The following is a 15,401-nucleotide window of genomic DNA, read 5'->3' as shown; positions in this document are numbered from 1 at the left end:
TCTTTGTCCTCAAGAGAAGCTACCACGGGATTACGTGGGGGAGCTCAACAGTTCTCTTCAGAACATCACTACTCTTGCAGGGATGGCTTCGGGGTATTGAAATTAAATACAAAACCGAGACCAGACTGCAGAATTCCCTGAGCGGACAAGACCATTTAGGCCATAGCAGCAAAACTAAATCTAGCTTATTTGATAAGTAAAATTTAACTTAGATTAGTTCTTGTAAATGCCTCTGATGATCGTTTAAAAAAAAAAAAAAGCTGCCTTCCTAAAAAAACGGTGTAAGATAATCACCTTTAACCAGTCCCCTGCCAAGTGGAAACCTCCACTGTAATAAAGCACTCTTGGTAAAGGGTAAACAACTTCCTTCTCACTTGATAAGCCATCCCGTGATGCCAGGTCCCTGAGCTTTTCATCAGTCTTTGGATTTAAAAGCTCCCAGTTCACCAACTGTTCTTAAATGCACAATAAACTCTCGCTAAATACTATTTATTGATTTGGTGGTTTCAATTTTGCTTTTTCTGGGCTTGGGGCAGGGTGGGGGGAAAAAAACAGGACAAAGGACGGCATGGAGGGAGAGGGGGTCTGGAATCCAGTGTGGCCATCACCAAGGCCAAGTTGGGGGGCACATGGGAGGGCAGGTGTCCTTGAGCTGAGTTGGGACCCAGACAGGCCACAGCCCAGCGCTGGCCTCCTGATTGGGGGTGCTTGTCAAGTGAGAAGGGAGCCTGCTCAGCTCTCCGAGGTTCATTAGAGAAAAAGGTGAATGTTGAAGACACGTCATGGCAGGCAGCTCATTAAGCCCACGGAGCTTAAAAATAGTGAGACACACAGGCATGGGGGGGGGGAGGGGAACTGGGGCCTGAAACCAGCTCAGCACCCCAGAGGCAGGAACAGCAAACCCTGGAGAGACTGAAGCCATCCCCAGGGGAAGGAAAGTTTGCTTAGCTCTCACCTGATCTCCCCCGGTAAGCTTGGAGCAGGACCCCGCTGGAGATGCCGCACCTGCTCAGCGAAGAGAAGGCGAGCCCCAGGAGATGACTGAGCTCCGTGCAGATGTAGACAGAGATATGGCAGTGGGACACACACCTGCCTTGGAGGACTGCAGAGCCTGCCTGCTCACAGACACTACTCGGTTTCCCTGGGTCTGAACACCCCTCAAACGTCCTTAATACCACCTTTCTGATCAGTCTGCTGTGCAGGCTCTGGGATTAGACAGCCTTCACTCAAATTCTCCCGCTGCCACCTACCAGCCTGGTCACCTTGGAGAAGGCACTCCCCTCTCCTGGACTGACTTCCTCTTCCATAAAACAGAAACACCATGGATCCCCACCACGTAGGGCTACATGCACTAGCCTTGCTACGCCTGGAATGCAGTAGGACCTCTGGCAGGTTCCAGGAAGCAGGGAATGGGGAGTCAAAGGAGGGCCTGGGAAAGGCTGCCATGGTTCGAAGATGCAGAATTGTTGCTACTGCCTTGTTTGGTGGTGCCGAGCCGAGTTTGGAAAAGAGTTACGGCTCTCACTGAAAAAGGGTGGGAAACTAGGGGAACCAGATTCCATCAGCCAGCACACGCGGGGCACCTGCTGTGTGCTCTGCTCTTTTCCACAGATGGTCCCAAACCAGGAGGTGGGGCCAAGCACCAGAAGCCGGCTAGGTAGTTGGCTGGTGTGGGGATCGCCGTTACTCTATACGGAGCAGAATTCCAGAAGCGCAGGACTTCAGAAGGGAAACTGAGAAGGGAAACCTCCCTGAGAAGGAGGGGTAGAGGTGGGGAGGGGGAGGGTGAAATGGCTCTTTTCTGGGTTAGATCATAGGAGAAGGTCCCCAGCCCAAGGGCTCTGGGATGAAGGGGGCACCAAGGGGGGAGGCAGGTGTCGCCCACCACCCCACTCAACCCCAACCTGGCCTGTTAACACATGGGGTGGGAGAAGTATTGCTGAGCACCCATGGTGACCGGAGACCCTGGGCATCTACTCTAGGCTTTGCTCCCAGGGGGCTCAGGCCACTGAGGAGACAGGACATAAGAGCTGCAACGCAGCTGAGGGTGATTTATTCCAGCCCCTTCTGAAACAATGGGAAACCAAGGCCCAGAGAAGGGAAGTTGCTCGCTCTTTCTTTCTTTTTTTTTTAAGATTTTATTTTTTATTTACTTTAGAGAGACAGAGCATGGTGGCTGGGGTGGCGGGGGGAGCAGAGGAAGAGGGAGAGAGAATCTGGAGCAGACTCCACACTGAGCACAGAACCCAAAATGGGGCTCGATCCCACAAGCACGAGATCATGACCTGAGCTGAAATCAAGAGTTGGGTGCCCAATCGACTGAGCCCACCCAGGAGCCCCAGAAATTACTTTCACATCAGTAAGAGAGTCAGAGCTAGAATCTGGGATGCTTTCCACTACACTGCACTTCCCACACCCTGACCCTGGGTCATAGGTCCTCTCTGCCTCTTCAATTCCACACTAGAAGCTTTATATTCTGGAGGGAACTCTAAGGCTCAAAGGGACACAAGATGTTCCGAAGGCCACACAGCAGGTCAGACGGAGAAATGCAGGGTGTCTGGTCATCTTCCCCAGGATCCAACAAATATTTACTGAGCATCTACTGTAAGCCAGGCAGTGTGCTGGGAACACTATGGTGCTAACACTCTCATTTAAACCTCACATATAGAAGCAAGATGCTCTGGGGCTACCGCCAGACACTTGGGGTTCAAGTCCCAGCCTTGATAGTTCAGCGCCCCCAAATACGTTATCTGGGCCTGGGTCTCCTAACAGAGTGAAGGAGATAATCCATGTAAAATACTCACAACAGGACCTCACAGAAGTCAACTTTCAAAATAAGTGTACATTGGACCCAGCAATTCCACTCCCAGGAATGTGCCCCAGAGAAGTGAAGATACACGTTTTCTCAAAAGCTTTGACATGCAGAGCCCCCTGGTGGCTCAGTGGGTAGAGCACATGACTTGATCTCAGGCTTGTGAGTTTAAGCCCCACATGGGGTGTAGCGATTACTTAAAAAAAAAAAAAAGAAACGTACATGAATGCTCATAGCACTCGTAATAGTTCAACCCAAATGCCCATCAACTGATAAAGGATAAACCAAGTGTGGTCTAGCCACACAGTGAAACATGATTTAACAATGAGAAGAAACGAAATGGCTCTCTACAGCCCGGAGGCACCTTGAAAACAGCGTTAAGTCAAAGCCAGACATGAAAGAACAAGTATTATATGATTCTGTTTATATGAAATATCCAGGACAGGCAGGTGTGGAGAGGCAAGCCGTAGACCATCCGTGAGTTAGGGTTGAAGAAAGGAATAGGGAATGACTGCTAACGGGTGCAGCTTTCTACTTGGGCTGAAAAACAAATTCTGAGATTAGATTGTGGTGGCGTTCACACAACTCTGTGACTATACTAAAAACCACTGAGTTGTGCACTTTAAATGAATGAAGTATGTCTCAATAAACCTTTTTTTTTTTTTTTTTAGTAAAAAATCGATATCCCCCAGTAAAAGTAAGGAGCTTCCATCGCATTTAGAGGGGGGAGAGCGATGAGGTTCAGAGAGATCCAGCACTTAGCCCAATAGGGCTAGAGTGTGCAGGATCTGACTTTGGACTTGGTGTTATTGAACTCTAAGTTCAAGGCTCTTTCCCGAAGCTTCTCCTAAGACCTAATCCAGCCTGGACTCCCAAACGTCTTGGGAAGATCTTCCTTTCTCTCCCCTTAACAAAGCTACTCTGCAAATTCTCCTTGCTATTTAATCTAAGTCCTTCCAACTTCCTGAGATATGAGGTACAGGGAAATCTGAGGTCAAGGCCAAGGTCACAGGAGACAGGCACCAGGCTGGGCCCCTCCATTTCTAGCCAATGTCCAACGCCTTCTTTAGGAAGCCTGGGGAATGGAGCGGATGAAATACAGTGGACTCTGAGCATGAGCTCATGGCTGACTTTGGAGGTGACCTTGGCAAAGCAACCTCATCTCTGGGGCTCTGGGTAAAATGATATTTGGAAAGAGGCTCTGAGGAGGGCTCCAGAGGAGACATTTCCAAGGCCCTGAGTAACTCTGAAATAAAGTGTCCTCCCTTCTCTAGATCTGCCATTCACCCCAGATGACCAGCTCTGAGGGATGGGGACAGGGGGCAGCTGTCAGTTGCTGGCTTGGGTACTGGTCACCCCTGTGGTCTTTGGCAGAGACCTTTGGTGACCTCGTGTGAGACCCTTGGCCTAATCATCAACCCAACACCGTCAGCAGGTCAGCTTGGTGCCATCTCCCACTCCAGGAAGGAGACGGATGAGGGAGGGGATCAAAGTACTATCAAGCAGGGTCCTTGACTTACTTGGCAGGAAAGGTGCTGAATATGACCGGCGCCACTGCCCTGCTTCCAGGCAGCACCCCCCTGCCTCCCTGCACTCCAGATAGCCAGGCTGAGGGTGGGAGGAAGGAAGTGTAGCCTGTTTTGGCCATCCCAGGGAAGGCATGACCCCAGTCTGCCTGTGGCTCCTGGCCAGGGTGTCCCAGCTTGAAGGAGATAGTCAAGCCTCCTGCTTCCTGTTTGTACAGCTGTGGGCCGTGTCCAGAAGCGCTCCTGTCCCACTGCCAGGAAGCAAGGAGAGACACAAAACCACCATCCCTTTTCATGGCCAAATGAAGACGAGCAGACCCGGAGAGAGGCCAGATTCCCCCCAGAGTCACCCAGAGTCTGAGTGGTCTCACTGGGAGAGCGGCCCACTGGGTTTGGTGCCATTTGTAGAAATTTCTATGGGCCAGAGCCTCAGCCAGGAAGCCTGCCTGCATCACAGAGGCTCAGACAGGAGGACGTCCTCCAGGCCTGCTGGTTTGTCCAGACCATCACCCACCTCGCTGGATCCGCAGGGCAGCCTGGAGGAGGTGAGAGAGAGTCGTCCTTCTCCACATTTTCCGATGGGGACAAATGAAGTCCAACGATGTGTGGGACCACGTGCAGTAAGTCGGCAGTGAGATCATTGGCTTCTAGATCCTTCTAATCAGCTACAGGCACATCCCTGCCCCACCCCACTCCTAGCTTCACTGTCACGTTTCTTTTCCTGCAAAATGCCCCTTTCCGATTTCAAGAAGTCCCGCGACAACAGCTGTGTTAGCGCAGAACGCCAGGTCCTTGCTCTTCCTGAACGTCTCAGGTCAACCCTACGGCGTGCCACCTGATTTATTTCCATGTTAAAGATGAAGAAACTGATGTTCCAAGTGTTTAAACCACAAAATCCCAAAGGAGTTGGGGCAAGCTGGCGCCCTGACGTCTGAGATCTCAGCCACCCTGCCATAGTACCGAGGACCCAGGAGGATCTTTATGCTCCAAACCCCACCAAAAGGGGGGCAAAGGTCCCCAGGCAAGCCCAGGGAGTCTGCTCAAGATAGAGCCCTGATGCGGGGAAGCGGGGCTGTGCTCCTGCCCAGAGGCCATGTGCTGGGGAGCCTGGGGACAGGCTGTTATCTGTCTCTGAGCGGCTGGCCGCTCTCAAGGCCCAGCCCCGGCCAAGCAGCGGGGACCAGGCTGAAGGCAGGCCCCGAGCTGGCAGCCTCGGCCTGCCCCGTGAGCAGCAGCTCTGAGAGACTCTCCTGCTACCAGGGCCCAAGTGACTGGGTGGGGAGGCCCAGGGCCCTCCTTCTCCCCCCAGTCTCAGCCCCTCAGCCCCAAGCCCACAGCAGCAGCAGAGCAGGCCCCGATGGCAGGAGGTCACTCTGGCTACATGGTCTCCAGGGCCCATAGGTCTTGCTGATTAGTTTGGGAGCTACAGCACCAGGTTTAGCTTTAGAGGGCAGGGCTGCCCTCCAAGAAGGTCACTGCGGCCTCTTCCCAGGGCAGGTAAGAAAGCTAGCTCATTGCCAAAAGAGCTCAGATCCATCCCCACGGCTCCCCTCTAGCAGACATGGAGAGCGGGTGAGTCCCACTTTAGGAAGTCCTTCCTCGTACCTCACCTGAGTCCTTCCCGCTGCAGTTCAGCCAGGCCCATTGCCTCATATAAGAAATGCTTCTGCTTCCAAAGTCACCCTTTGTGACATTGCTAAGATGCGACTCCACAAGCAACACAGCCATCACAGAAGCCATTAAACCAGCCGGCAGCTGCCGTGGGGTCAAGAATTTCATTTCAGTGAGAAAAGGCTGGGGGCTTCGACCCTCCTCCCCCCAGCCCCTACCCAAATTCAGGACCCAGAGAACAAGTAAGCGGGATGCAGAGGAAAAAAGAAAAAAAAAAAAAAGATAACAAAACAACGGCAGGGAGAGAAAAAAATCATTCACAGCTTCTCTTGACCTGCCAAGGACTTTTTCCACATCTTTCCCTGGGCTCAGGGGCCCAGATAAGGAAGCAGCTTCTGCACAGTGCTGCCTGAGCTTTGCTCAATGGGCATCTGCTCCGAGGCCTTTCTGCAAAAGCTTAAAAGTCCCATTTCTCCAGGGAGCTGGAAGCTGGGGGAGGCGTCGGCTCCGAACAATAAGGGAAATTTATTAGGGATCAGGGCTGCCAGGAGGATGGAGCAGGCAGATGCTGTCCGAGACGCAAAGGGTTATTTAATGCGGTAAACCCAAAGGCTCCTTTAGAAGTCAAGTGCTCACACGGGAGGCCCTACACGCTGCAACCTTCCTTTTCAGAATCCCTCTCCTCCCCCCCAAACCTCAATCCCAAGTCAGACTTATTTCCCGTCCTTTGCCACTGGGCAAATATTGACTTTCTTTCACTCAGCGTTGCCAGTGGAACTGAGACCAGCGGGGCTGGCTATTGTCTCCTTCCTCGGCGAGGGCAAGGCAGGCTGTCAGCAGAAGAGCTCCGCGCAGGGGCCGACAGAGACGCGTCAAGAAAGAAAGCCTGGAAGGAGTATCATGGTTTTGGGAGTAATATTTCTGTCTGTCTTTCTTCTGCTTGGTCTTTCTGTCCTCTGTCCCTTTCTCAAGCACACTGGGGTTTATTTTCTCACATTCTGGCTGTCCTGCAGCCACATAGCGTGTCTGACCCAGGAGAGGCAGCCTACGACAGCTGGCAAATGACCAGAGCTCTGGCCCGGGAATTACAGTCTCAGACATGGGGCAACGTTTTGCTAGTCTTGTCATTTTTCTGGGACCTCGGTGTTCTCATCTGCCAAATGGGAATGTCAGACGAGATGCTCTCAGGATTGGGTTGGAGGTGCTTTCCCACCCATGACCCCTGTCCTCTCCGCGGCCATCAAGGCGTAATGCCTTGTGCTCTTTGATTTTAGAAGTAAGCTTGGTGCTTACTGGGGAGAGTGGAAAGAGCACTGCACGAGGGCCCCCAGATGCAGACTCAGTGCTACCCCTGGCACCAACGGGTCGTGTGGTCCTGGGCAAGGGGCTCCCCCTCCCTGAGTCTCAGTTTGCCCATAATCAAAGTCAGACTGGATGAGATGAACCACGTGGCCTCTTCCAGTACCTCGGTCTGTGATTCCATTCACCTAACCCAGCCCCAGGAGCAGTGATGCCTTTTCCCCAAGACCTCATCTTACAGCCCTCTCCTCTCCACTATCCTTGAGTGGAAGGCTGTGGCGCCTCCGGTTTGTACTCCCTGCGCACCAGCACGGGGCGCGTTCTGTTAACCTCCCTGCTCTCTCTGACAGACTGAGCTCGCCCCTCCACGGGCCCTGGGACAAGGACCAGTGCATCCAGACTCTTGAAGCCCAAGCCAGGGCACGGAGGGAACCGGTCTCGGAAGCCTATGCCTGGTGACAAGTGCACCACTGTGGGCTCTGTCCCCACCCTCCCTTTAACCCAAGCCCCCCCTAGTGACAACACAGAGCCTCAAAAACTCATTGCTTATGCAGCACCCAGTCCCCACTTAGAAATGCCCATACTCACGGTCCAGGGAGGAATTTTATAGAAGTTATTCTCATGTAATCTTCGTAAGAACCCTAGGCGATAGGTAATTTTCTTCCCAATTCACGGATGAGATAGCTGAGGCTCAGAGAGCTTATATAATGTGCCCAACTTCACACAACTCATAAGAAGAGAGAGCCAAGATGAGAACCCGGGTCTGTCTAGGTGCAAAGCCTTTGCTCTTAATCCTCAACATTCTTACTAAGGGAAAGACGGCATCCCCTCTCCCCAGGCTGTCCTTGAATTGTGACCAAGGGGCAGGGAGTCTTGATGCCCAGATGACGCCCACAAACCTCCCACTCCATCCCACGGAGCCTCAGCGAGGGCAGTGCCAACCCGGCCCTGAACCCAAAAGGTTGGAAGGACCTTGGATTCATCTCAAGCAACCTTTCACGCTGCAAATGAAGAATCAGAGGCCTGTGGATGGGACTTGCCTAAAGTCACCCCAAGAGCTGGCCCTGCCACCCCTCCTCCCAGCCCACCAGTGCACCCCACCTGGTCTGGCTCTGGGGTCTGGGATCCTGAGAGTCCTCCCAGGGCTGAGAGCCAGGGCCTTTGCCAGCCCTTCCACCCAGCCCAGACATGCCTCTGGCTCCTTGCCCCCCAGGAGCTAGTCTCAGCCCTCCCTGGGCTTGGGGGGGGCTCATTCCTGGAAAGTTCAGGAAGTGGAGTCAAACCCTCATGTGTCCTCACCACGGATGGGACTAGAGGCGTGGCAGAAAGTGGGGAAGGGAGAGCTAGAGGCAAATAGGTATGAGGTTATAGGAAAGTCAAGCAGTTTTTTTTATTTCACATGAAGTTTCTGATGCAGAATGATGTTAATGGTGAGAGAGGAGGGGGGAGAAGGGGAAAGAGGGAAGGGGAGAGAGGGAGGGAGAGAGGGAGAGAAGGAAGGAGAGGAGGAGGGAGGGGGAAAGAGGGAGGGAGAAAGAGGGAGGGAGAGAGGCAGCTGTTCCATAGGGAAGCTCTGGAAGCCCGGAGGAGATACCAGGGCCCCCACCGCAGGGAGGCACACAGGCTCCTGCAGGATTTCTGGGTACCACGACTAGCAGCTACCACTCACTGAGGACACAGAGGGCTCAGCACTGGATGAAACATTTTTTGAGTGTTTCTTGTTTAATCCTCACAACAATCCTAAAATACCACCACTATTTTCATTTCAACCGAGTAACTGAAACTCAAAGTGTAAAATCCTGTATCTCGCTCAAGGTCACTCAGCTAACAACCAGTAGAGCCCAGGGTCTCCCGAGGATGGTCTCCAGGGCCGTGCAAGGCCTTGAAAGGGGCCCCTCCATATAGGGAGTTGAGGCTCTGGTGGTCTCTGTACTGGGGACAGAAGTACTGGGGACAGAAGCCTGCGTGAGGCGGAGGCTGGGGAGCACCACCTGCCCCCATCACCCAGCCAAGCCCCCTGCTGGCTACTCAGACACCAGTCTGGAACTCCAGCCACAGAACCGCAAGGTGGGAAGGGCCGGGGGAAGTGATTCAGTTCAACCCTCTCCACGGACAGGTGAGGAGAGCAAGGAAGGGGCTTGCCCAAGGTCACACAAGGTCACACAAATTGGAGGCAGGCCCTGGAATGAAACTCTTGCCTCCTGTCTTAAGTCAGGACTCTCCCCCACGATACCCCGAGGCCCAGGGAGAAGCTAAGGTCCCATCCCACCTGCAGACAAAACCAGAGTTCACCCAAGAAGGAGTGAGACGAGGTTTTCCTGTGGTGGAGGCTTTGAGGCTGCCCAGTGGAGTGCTGGGGGCTACTGTAGTGGAGATCTCTCTAATCAGAGACAGGATCTTTCCAAACATAATTCCTTCAGATCACCCTTGTCTGAGGTGGATGCAGCCCTGTCCAGAGCCAGGGGCCCGACAGCATGACCTTGGAGGGTCCTTGACATCCCCCCTTTTGCCCAGGGGACTCCTATTTGTCCCTGGGAAGAGATTCTCTGCCCCCTGCAAGGATGTGTGGCTCTAGGAAGCCAGATATTCTCCCAGCCAGACTGGAAATTCTCCGAGTGGGAAGAAATGATGGATGAGCAGGCAGAGGGTCTCAAGGCCCTGCTGACTTTCTTAGGGGGTGGGGACCCACAGCTTCCCCAGAGGCTGGGTCACAGGAGGAAGGCAGCTCCTGCGGCTGCACTCCATCCATTCCTTCCATTGGCCTCCCCTGCATGCTGGGGCCTGCAGGTGTCAGAACGGGGTGACTTCAGATCCAGAAGCTCCAAAACCCCATTCTGCAGATTACCAGACTGAGGTTCAGAGAACTAAGTGAGTTGTCCAAGGTCACAGGCTGGGTCAGAATGGAAGCTTCCTGACTTCCCTTGGAACGCTGGGTACACAGCGTACACACTGCCATCCCCTCCCCAGGAAGTGAGCGCTGAGCTCCCCGCAGAGAGGCCTTGGATCAAGGGCGTGAGTTCCTAGGCTCCAAAGCAAGGGACAGGCATCCCGGAGTCTGGTTCCCCTGATCACCCTGTTCCCCACCTCGTCCCCATTCCTGACTGGGGCACCAAGTGTCTCCATCTTCGTGAAGTTCAGAGAGGTACAACAACTTGTCCAAGGTCACACAGCAAACTGAATAGAACATGCCCTCCTCCTGCGCGTTGCCCCTTCCCCAACCCCCACCCGTCTCTCCAAGCTCTGCCGCTTGCCAGAATCCTTAGGACCGGGCTTCCTCCAACAAACGGAGCCGCGGCGCTCGTTGGGAGTATGAAAAAGTTTCGAGGAGAGGAAGGGGCGAAGATGCCGCCGTCCATCCCAGCCCCAGACCGCTGCGGCAGTGCGGTGGGCGCGGAAGGGAATAGAGATCCGCGCACTGCCAGTGTCCACAGCGCGTCCCGCTCTGCGCCAGGGGGCTCCCGAGCTCCGCGCGCGGGGCCCTTTGGCTCAGCCTCACTGCGGCGGGGGCGGCGGGGGGCCCCACGTGCCCCGCACCCACTTTTCACAGTACACCCACTCCATCGGCCTCCCCCGCACCGCCTCTTCCCGTGCCCCGCTAGCCCTCGGTGCCCGCGCAGATGCGCCGCGGCCTCTCTCGCCTTCTCCCCGCGCGCGTCCCGCGCTCCCCGCGAGGAGAAGCAGGGCAATGGCTAGGGGTTCCCGGCATAATTCAGGACGCTTCCCCCGGGACCCTCCTCCCGGTGGTTCGGAAGCAAGTGAATTTCTGAAGCCCACTGCCCCCACCGCGGGCTCCGTCCCGCACTTAGTTTATCCGGCTGTGAGCGCCGAGCCCAGAAAAAGTCGGAGCGTCCCAGATTGGCGACCCTGCATCCATCCGCCCGGCGCCCCAGGCCCTTCGGGTGGCCGCGGATGGTCGGCGCGCGGCTGCACTCGGGACCACGCGTTGCCCTCGCAGTGTGTCCCCGCCCGAGGCGGCTCTTACCGGGGATGTCCGTGCGCGGTGCGGCGTGAGCTCGCCCAGAGGCCAGAGCGCGGGGACGGCCGGGGTCTCGAAGTCGCGGTCCCCTCTTTCCACTTCGCGGCGGGCCGGGGCGCTGCGGCTCTCCTCCCGCCCTCCGGCTCCCGGCTCGCCGGCTCGCCCGCGCTCTCTCTCTCTCTGCAGTAGTAACAGCCCGATCCCGCTCCCCCCGCCCGCCAATTGAGATGCTCCTCACATCCGCCTGCACACAGCGCGTGCCGGCCCCTCCGAGGGCGATCCCCGCAAACCGCGGCGCAGGGCCCCCGCCCCAGCAATCCCGGCTCGGGGGAGGCCGCCCCCGCACGCCCCGCGCCCCCCTGCTCCGGTCCGGACAGCGGGTGGGCGGGGAGGGAGGGGCGACAGGGAAGGGGAGGTGTGTGCTAGGGAGACGCAGCGTGCGGGAAAGGGGTTCGACCCGGCGCGCCCCTAGAGAAGTTTGCGGTGGGTGGGGCCGGCCTCGGGTCCCCGAAGCCCCGCGGGGCAATGCGGAGGAGTCCCCTCCTGCCCCGCGCCACCCACGAGCTTTACGAGCCTCTCGGGAGCGGCGACTGGCTGGGGGAGGGGTGCGGGGAGGGGGATCGCTGCGCGGTCGGGAACAGACTAGCGGGTAGGAGGGAGCCGATTTGCTTCAGGGGATACGGATGAAGGTTTTCCTGAGTCGGGAACGGAAAGAAAAGGGAGGGAGAAGGGGAGTGATGGAGACAAAAGGCAGAGAGCAGAGGAGAAGGGGCGGTGGGGGTGTCTGGCCCGGAGAGCTCGGACGGGGCGCAGGCCCCCGCTTCAGGGCGGGAGGGTGAAGTAGGGACGGGCGCCCGGGGCTCTCCTCCCGTCTCTTGGGAAGGGGAGGAAGCAGGTGGAGGGGCCCCTGGGGAGCGAGGGGCAAGTGTGCGCTGCCCTGGACCTGGGCCTGGCCCCCAGGTAGGAGCCCACCGAAAGGGCTCCGGCCGGGGGGACCCAAAGACTGCCCGCTTGCCACAACTCCGCTTTCTCCCTCTTGGTGAACGCCAGGCCTCAACCCTCCCAGAGCACCAGGAGGACCAGGAGTTGCCCCTTACTCACAGGGCAGTTAGGGGCGGGGAGGGCTGAAAGCCGGGTCTGGCTCCTTTGCCTGGGCCTCACCCTCCTGCCTCCACCCTCCGGGCTCCAGCTCAGCCCCGTCCAGTTGGTGCTGGTGTGGTGCCAACACCCATCCCTGGACCTTCCCAGCCCCACCCCACCCCAGCCCTGCCTCTTCCCCACGGCTTCCCCTCCCCCTCCTTCCTCCCGTTTGTTCCTATACTTCAGATCGAGACTCAAGAATCAAGTTTGGGGTTTGACTCAGGAGGTGATTCTCCCGTCACGCCCCCCGCCCCGAAAAAAAATTCCCCTATCTGAGGGGAGGGCATCCCTCAGAGCTTTCCAGGGCTTCTTATCTCCACAGAGTGTGAGGAACCCTGGGAATTCCCATACCTGCAGCGAATCCCCTCTCCCTGGCCCAGCCCCCTGACAACATCACCCCAGAGCCCGGCCACTGCAACACTGCGACACCCGCCGGCTTCTGGCTGCGCTGGAGCCTCTCTTTAGAACAGCAGCTCGCTAGTCACGGCCCCTGGGCTGCAGAAATAGCTGATTCGGGGATTTCCAGGCTGCGAGCGAGTGGGGGAGCGTGTGCCACCCATGTACAGGGCTGGGGCCGCACATGGCTGTTGGGAAGGGGGTGTGCGTGGGCGGCTGTGTGTGTGTTTAGGTGTGGGCTGGGGACAAGACAGAGGTCCCACGAGAACTCTCTGGTCAGCTCTGCTGACCCCTCACCATCCTGCGGATGGAAAAGGGGACTGACCATCAAAGCTTCAAGGTCAGATGCTCCACAGGGAGGACACTAGGGATTCTCCCCCACAGCACTACACTGTCAGAACACAGGGCTGCTGGCCTCCCACACTGCGGGGGGCTTGTCACTTGGCTGCTCCCTTTCTAGCCAAAGAAACGCTTCTCTTTTGAGATCCACCAAAGGCTTTTTTGCCAGGAGGAGGGATAAAAGGGCTGAAAGTTAAGCGGCCTGGATGGGGCACAGACTGGGATGTCCTGAGACACTGGGACAGCGGGTGCCTTGATGACTGCAAAGGACTGCTGTGTGGATGCTGGGGGATGGAGGACAGGAACCCCCTGGCTCCTTCTGGTAAAATGGAGGAAATGATACCTGAGTCTTATCAAAGCTGCTGCCAGTTAAATTGGGTCTAATGACAGAAAATAAAGCATTTATACAGGACTGTGTCTGCTCGTGAAAATCCCTGTGTTCAATGTATAAGCCTCCTTCACTGTGGCCTCTCCCCTCCTGGGGGAGTGGGATTCTGATAGGGCAGGGAAGGATCAGGTGACATTTGAACAGGCAGGGGGCTGGGTCGAGATGGGGAAGGGGGAGCAGTGTGGTCCTTTGAGAAAAGCTAGCTTTGGTTTGCTGAGAGCCCCTAGGGCCCCAGAGGGGCACCCCCACCACAGTCCACCATAGGCTGGTAGCAACAGCTTATAGCCTTGATTTTACTTGATCCTTTTAAACAATCCCAGGAGGGAGCAAGGCAAGAAAGGGACAATTCGGGGCGCCTGGGTGGCTCAGTGGGTTAAAGCCTCTGCCTTCGGCTCAGGTCATGATCCCAGGGTCCTGGGATCGAGCCCCACATCGGGCTCTCTGCTCAGTAGGGAGCCTGCTTCCCTTCCTCTCTCTGCCTGCCTCTCTGTCTACTTGTAATTTCTGTCTGTCAAATAAATAAATAAAATCTTTAAAAAAAAAGAAAGGGACAATTCTGCACTGAGGTACAGGGAGCCCTCGAAGGGGGAGTGAATCCCCCAGGTGCCTGTGTTGTTTTGGTAGGGAGTTAAGAGCATGGAGCTGGGTCCTGTGATCTGACCCTCTGAGCTGGTTGCATAGCTCCAGCTGGGGCCTGTTCCCCAGGGGCTCCTTACGGTTACCTCTCCTACCGCCTTCTTGTAGACGTTTCTAGATGTGGCCCCTGTCCACCCTCCAGCTCAGCCTGCTACCTCCCCACTCCCTCACCCACTGAGCCCCAGCTGCCCTGATCTTGCAGGTCTGGAAAGGGCTGTGCTCTTCCCTGCCACAGAGCCTTTGCACAAGCTGTCCTCGGATGGAGGACACTTGTCCTCTCTGCCCCACATCACACCAACTCCCCTCTGGACTGCCTGCCAATCTCAATTCCCTGGCGCCTCTCTTGTGTACCAGTGCTTCTCATCTGTAGCACTTGTCACCCTTGCCATTTCCTGCTGGAACCTACCCCCCCCCCACTAGACTGTAAGCTCCAGGAGGGAAAGGAACCCCTGCCCATCCAGCCAGTGCAGAGTCAGCACCCAATAAATCTTAGTGGTTCTAAGTTTCAGGGTTCTCAAATCCTGGCACAGCCACTTGTGTGCTGTGCTGTGTGACCTTGGGCAAATTACATAACCTCTCTGAGCCTCAGCTTTCTTACATGCAATGTGGGGACTTTAATTATAAAATAGGGTTATCTCAAGGATTACAAGGGGTAATTAATGTAGAGAGACTAACAGTGCCATTCCTCACGTATCCATGTTAGAGAAATAAAGGTTGTAAAGAAATACAAAATGAATGAGGGTTGAAGGAAGAAAGGAATGGCCCATATTCCTCTGCTCCTAAGCTTCTCCATGGGGTGCTCAATGAATCTCCTCTCCTTGCCCTCCCCAGGCTTCGGGGACCAAGTAGTCAGCATCTGCCGTGGCTCCTTCCTCCCCACCTAGGCTTTGCCTTTCAGCCCAACATGGCTTCTCTGCTCTGACCCTGCGTTGGCTTCAGCAGCTGGCACAACCCAACCCCACTTGGAGCTTGGCGGCAGGCACTGGCAGAGCCTCGCAGAGGGCAGCAAGGTAGCCTCCTTCCTGATCTGTATCAGCATCTCCCCGAAAATCGTCTCCAACTAAGTCCACAGACTTAAAACCAGTCCCCTCACCTCCCTTCCGGTGAGATGGCAAAGTTTGAGCTCCTCCTACACAGAAATTCTGGAGCTGCCCCGGAGCTCTGGGCTCTAGGCCAACGCCGCAGGATCGGGCTCCTGTGGCCCATATGTTTCCTGGGCCCGGGGATGGAGAGCCATGTGGGGAAGAGGTGTTCTGAAGAGGACTTTGCAGGCTCCCC

General features: G+C 56.0%; 1 protein-coding gene across 2 annotated transcripts in view; it reads right to left on the bottom strand.

The window, feature by feature from the left end:
• SYT2 (synaptotagmin 2) overlaps window positions 1–15,401 on the bottom strand; it is a 109,038-nt gene that overhangs the window by 33,024 nt on the left and 60,613 nt on the right. The window contains exon 1 of one of the 2 annotated variants that reach the window (XM_045983523.1): window positions 11,231–11,384. The exons of the other annotated variant lie outside the window; for it this stretch is intronic. The gene's annotated coding sequence lies outside the window, so the exon portion shown is untranslated. Of the gene's footprint in view, window positions 1–11,230; window positions 11,385–15,401 lie in introns of those variants that run through there. 2 annotated transcript variants of the gene reach the window in all.

Source organism: Meles meles, chromosome 17 (assembly GCF_922984935.1).
Source record: "Meles meles chromosome 17, mMelMel3.1 paternal haplotype, whole genome shotgun sequence".
Classification (NCBI taxonomy): Eukaryota; Metazoa; Chordata; class Mammalia; order Carnivora; family Mustelidae; genus Meles; species Meles meles.
This window is presented reverse-complemented; position numbering and strand designations above follow the sequence as displayed.